This window comes from Lichenostomus cassidix, chromosome 2 (assembly GCF_008360975.1).
Source record: "Lichenostomus cassidix isolate B80296 chromosome 2, HeHo_3.0, whole genome shotgun sequence".
NCBI lineage: Eukaryota > Metazoa > Chordata > Aves > Passeriformes > Meliphagidae > Lichenostomus > Lichenostomus cassidix.
Genome location: NC_139482.1, coordinates 12,997,560 through 13,003,559, shown reverse-complemented (window position 1 = coordinate 13,003,559; position 6,000 = coordinate 12,997,560).

Below are 6,000 nucleotides of genomic sequence, written 5' to 3'. Positions count from 1 at the left end.
GGGGCGGCGGCGCTGGCTCCCGCTCCGGAGGCGTGGGGCGGTGCGGCGGGGCGGGGGCAGCCGGCCGGCCCCGCGGGGCGCCGGCAGCGCGGACGGGGCGGGGGAGCCGCCGACCCCGCACACGGTCCGAGCGAGTGCCCCGGCCGAGCCCGGGACGGGACAGGCCGCCCCCGTCTCGCTGTGCCCCGCCGGGTACCGGGGCTGCGGAGCCGGGGTCGCACCGGCACAAGGAGCCCAAGAAATGCGGCTCGCTCGGCCCGGCCGCTGCCCTGTGGCGAACGGGCGCTGCTGCTGCTGCTCGGGGCGCTGCCTGCTGCCGCCCTGCCCAGCTCCGCGGGGCCGGGCAGAGCGAGGCACGGCACCGCACGGGAGGTGTGCGGCAGGACACGCGGCGGTCTGCTGTCCCTGCGGCTGGCCGGAGCGGACAGCCACCGCGCACGGCCGAAATCAGATGGACTTCATGGTCTTTCGGGCATCTGTTAACGCAACAGGACCGACACAGAGCGAAAACTGGTGCATCATCAGTAACGCCAGCATCAATGGAACCGCTGAGCAATCTCGTCCGCAAAGCCGTCATAGGGGGTTTACAGATATCGCTCACTTTTTTCCACGGATTTCACTGAGGACAATAAAATTGCACAGTTCAATGGACATTCAGTGTGGCCTGACAACATATATGTTTTGAGTAGAAATGGTAAAACTATTGAAATCAACTAGAGTGAAGGCAGAGTTTGGAGGACAGGAAGGCAGTGGGGAAATTTTTTTTTTTTCTAATTTTTCTTTTTTCCCCTCAACTTCTACGCAGCATTAAAGATGTGAAATTCAAGTAAGCTTTGTAGCACATAATGTCAACATCCTTCTACAACACTGAGCAACTCAGCACGTGTCCTCTGGTGCTCCCTGCCCGGCAGCTGTCCCAGCCGGCAGTCTGCTCTTGTTCCCTTAGCAATAGTATTAGGAACTTTAAGAACTTCAAACCTGGTATAAATGGCAAAGCTGTCTGCGGTTTAGTAGGTACACAGCTAAGGAGCAGAATTAATGATGTTTTTAAAACATCAAAGGTGAAGTTATTGCCCAGTTAAGTCAAGGGTGAGAATGGCATCCCTAACCCTTTGCATTCTAGTTAGGAATTTCCAGTCTAGAAAATGGAGGAGTCAGTTTACATTAATTTAGTTTCATGCAAATTGTCCCATTTCATTGACATCCATAGAACCTTTTCTATTAATTGCAGTTTTGGAAAGCTTTGGGACACTCACAAGATCAAAGAATCCATTTGCTGACCTACACACAATTCTTAGCTTAGATGCCAATTTTATTACCATTACCTGCCTGAGTTATGTGGACTAATATATCTGAATTTTATATGAGGAATAGTCTGCCTCTTAAAACAGGAAACAAGCACATCTGCCATGTTATATTTTGTCATATCCCCAGTGTTCACTTGCATGGAATAAAGGCAGCATGCAGGAGTTCAGAAAGGCAGAACTGGTGTAAACAGTTTAAAGCTCATGACTGAGACAACTGAGTACACTGTGCAGTTTTATGGCCATAGCTCATCAAATTTATTATTGGAAAACCATGAAAATATCTCTTAACCTGCTGCTTCTCTACTTTCTAGGTGATCGTAAGAGCTGCTGGGGACATACTCAAAGGATGAAAGAGGTATAAATCCTTAGTTTAATATACATCACCTAAGAAACTTCCAGAAAGGACTTTGAAAATGTGAAGTCAATAGAGGCTCTTACCAGGCTGTTTTTAAGAAGAATTTTACACTCTCATAGACTTTGTAATGTTCCACATTACACTTAACTTGTCATTTCCATTTATCTGCTAAAACATAATGTTGCATATCAGAAACTCTACCACACTTCTATAGAACTTAATATTGTTTTATTTTTAAAGTTTAATAGTGTTGCTGGTCGACAGTAACTATTTCACTGTTCAGACACAGCTACAGGTTTTTCATGTTTTTCTGAGATTTAATTCCTGCTCTTACTGTCTTTAGCAAGTTTCTTGGCAGTGTTCCCAGCTGTTCCAACAGTCTCCTGGAAAAAAAACCCAACAGTTTAGAAAGAAATATTGATAGTTTTTCTGTTAAATGTGTGAAATGTGAAACTTCAGTAATGAAGTACAAGAAAACAAGTCTATCCTGGGATCTGATTTAAGGCCAAAACTTAAAGACTTGCACATGAATAGTGATAGACCTAACAGGAATGAGAACCTCCAAGATTCGAGTTTCTTCCCCACTAGATACACACACACAAGTTAGGCATACATCATTCTGAAAACATTTTGAATATAATTTACCACATATAGTGTTTGTTTTGTTCTTCCTTAGAAGGAAGAGTGAACTTTGACAAACAAAAGTAACAAGGCTGTGAGATTGTACAAGGTCTAATTATGTAAGATAAATGAAGTATAAAACATTATTATAAGAGATTATGAGAAAAGGATTATACTAATCAGGAGAAAAATTGGCAAGAGTTGCTAGTTTACAAAAATTACAACTGCTATCCATGTTGCGATATGGGTGGTTCATGTATAGTTCTGGATGTTGAGCTTTTCTGAGCTAACATACCACAGAACCTGTCAATTTATTTATTAAATGGTACATTGCTGGGGGATTTCCATGAAGAGGCAATTATCTGTCTTGCAGGAAGAAGTAGGTGATGGAGTATGGGATGGAGGGAATCAGAGCTTGCGACTGCTGATGATCAGTGCTCAAGTTCTGTTCAAAACAGCCAACCAGGTTTAAATCCCCTGCCAATATGCAAGGAGTGAGAATCTTGCAATTAAATACAGCTTATCAAAAGCTCTTTTTATGTGACTGTTAAAATATTCAGCCAGTGGAATGCTGCTGATTTCCAGAGCTATTTCACAATTTATCCCACCTTTATAGTCTACATTAAAGAATTTTTATGGAATAATTGTGTATGTGTTCAGGTTTAGGAGTCTGTTCACGGCATACAGATATTCCCTGTACTGACAAGAAAACACCAGTTCCATATGCAGTGTGTTTGAAGTTCACACCATTTTAAATATAGATGTTTCCTTAAGCCAAGTAAAGTTCATTCAGTACTGTAGAAAAACCTGACTCAAAGTGAAGAGCAAGAGTATTCCTTGAAGAATTACAGGGTTTTGTTTAAATGTATCATTTCTGAAAATGCCTTAGGAATATACCAAACAGTACCAGGTTTTGATGATTTGACATAGCTACCTGCTCTAACTCTTTTCCTCAGCCTTAACTTCTTTTTCAAAAATCTGACTTTTAAAGTTCTGAATCATTTACATTTAACTCTGAGGCAGAAATCTAATCAAAGTAAATATGCCTGTGACTGAGATCTTTCTGTGGATAACCTTTTAGCTATAGGAGTGGGTTGACTTCTCAGCTGTTATATTTTGTGATTCTTTTTCCTGCCATACTGATGGTTCTTCCACAAAGGAGTGAGGCAGTGTTTCCCTTCATTTTCTTTTATGAATGAGAAAATCATTAAAGCTTATTAAGTAATTGTGGCTAGCCCTGGTCTGAGGGGAAAAAAAAACTGAATAAAAACTTATTTTCTACAACTTCTCAAAAGAGTCTGGGATTTGGGGACTCAAAAGCCCTCGAATCAGTAAAAAGTATTTACAGAATCACACATGAATTAATGTCAGACTTAGGAGATGCAGACTCACAAAGTTTGGGAAGACAAGAACTTTCTTTGTGGCATAATAGAAGAAGGAAATTTTAGCAAAGAAGAATGCATGATTTTCAAGAAAAGCCACAAGACTGTTAACCTTTCCAGGGGCTCCAACCTGTGTCTCAGGTGGTGGGAAGGTGGTTAGGGTTAAAGAATTAGTATATGTGAATTCACTACTCTTTGTTTTCCTGTATCTATACTGGTCTTATGCTGCTTTTTAGAGGAATTATGCTCAAGGATTTTGAATAGTTTTCTTGATAATGCTCTGGTTTTCAGCCATCATGGAACTGTTTAAATGGAATTGCCTTCTCTAAGTTATATCAACTAATTGAGCTGAGATCTGGGAAGGCCTGAACTAGAATATTATGAGTCACTTCTTGGTGTGGACCCCTAAAGGCAATCTGCTTCTGTAAGGAAGCAGAATCTTTAGAGGTCTAAAAATTGAAAAATACGACCTATATGAAAGGAGTGCAGTTACTGAGCATGTCCAGAGTGCAGAAGGGGGCACTGCCAGGAGATACCCAAACAATCTTTGTATGTGCTAGAGCTATGGAATGTCATGAGGAAAACAATCACACAACTTGCTTTAGCTGCCTCTCATAGCACATACCGTATTTATGCTATGGGCTGAACAGAATTATATTGACACAACGATACAGGTAAGGTTCTGAATGTCCCTGCACTGCAAAGCACGTATCTAAGTCACAGGTTGGAGCTGGCCAACTCCTTTTATTTGCCCTCAGGGCTTTGGAGAGTTTGCAGGTCTGTGCCTGCCGTGAGGGACACCCTCCACAGGGATTGCACTGGGAGGAGAATGATCTGTCACCTTCTCTCCTGCCACAGAGCTGTTCTGCAGCCACTGAGGCTGTCCAGCAGACTGCAGCCACACTGGGGTTTGCTTTGGGGATGTGAGGCTTGTTATGCCCAAAGTCCATCATCAGTTATAGTTTCAGCAAGCTTTACAGAGAAAAGGAAAAGGGAGAATGGGAACAGTGAAGGTCAGCAGCTGAGAGCAGAAAATCCATGCCCAATTTCACAGGACAAAGAAAAAGCACTTATACAGATTTGAAATTTTATCCCTGACTGATTTCAAAGGGCAGCTCCAGGCATACTGTCATCAAAGCTTCCCAACACCTAAAAATTGAAAAACTAAACACAATATTTTCCACCAGGGAAAATACTAGATAATCTAAGTAGAGAGGTCCTTGCTGCCTAGCCCTATAATATTTAGCACAAACATATAAGCATATCATCAGTAAAATTAAATTTGTAGCAACTTTTCAATTACCAGCAATTAACATTAAAAACTAAAAATAAAGCTGTTAAAAACGGCAGAATTTGGGAGATTTAAAAGCAGTACCAGAAATCTAGGTGAACCTGTTTAATATAAAGAACACTGAATGAAAGGGTACTTATAGAATAAATTATTTTAAGACACTAGGATGGTAATTTTAGTTTTGTTTTAAAGATTTTAGAAGCCTTTCTTCTTTAAGAAAGAAGGTACTTTCTTAAAAATGTCAGAGGTTGCTTCACTTTTAAGCTTCACCTAAAAGATCTACTTGGAGACATTTTATTTCTGATGAGAATTTATTGGATGTTTTCCTTCTCCTTTTCTTCTTTCTGCATGTCCAGAAATTTGTTCTTTGCTTTCCTTCCAGCCTTTTAGTTATTGATGAAGTTCTTGGCACAGATTTCCAATCTCTGAAACACAGAATACGGAATTCCAGTGACTAAAAAAGGCTTGTGGAGTCTTTTCACTGACTTCTGTGGGCTTTGGATCAGGCCCTCGGGCCCCATCTACTCTACCCAAATAACGAATAAACAATATCAACACAGAGCTACAGTACTGGGCTCATTTGTCAAGTACTTGCCAGAGCTGGAACTAATTCAGATACTGCCAGAGGAACCCATTTGCTTGAGAGAATCTATGCCAAATTATTTGCCACTATCAGGTTTTATCTATTGATGAACATTCCTGAAAAAATACCTTCCTGTGACATGAAGAGGAACACCCACGGGGTATGTTAGTCAAAAGGCCTATCAAAACATGATAGAACATATATTCCACCACACAAATTATTTATGTGGTTTATAAACATATTAAGAATATATTTCTCAGCTGGTGTTCCTCTTCAGGGATCTCTGTTTAATTTCACACCCTGTTCTCATCCTCATTGGACTGAAAGTGAATGAGAAAGTGTCATGGCTTTCAATAACCCACTATCTTGATGTTTGCAGGAAAACATTGATAAAGCTTGGAGGGAAAATTATCCTTTGCTCAGCTTCTCCCCGTGTTGATGGTAACAGAGAGGACTGCATG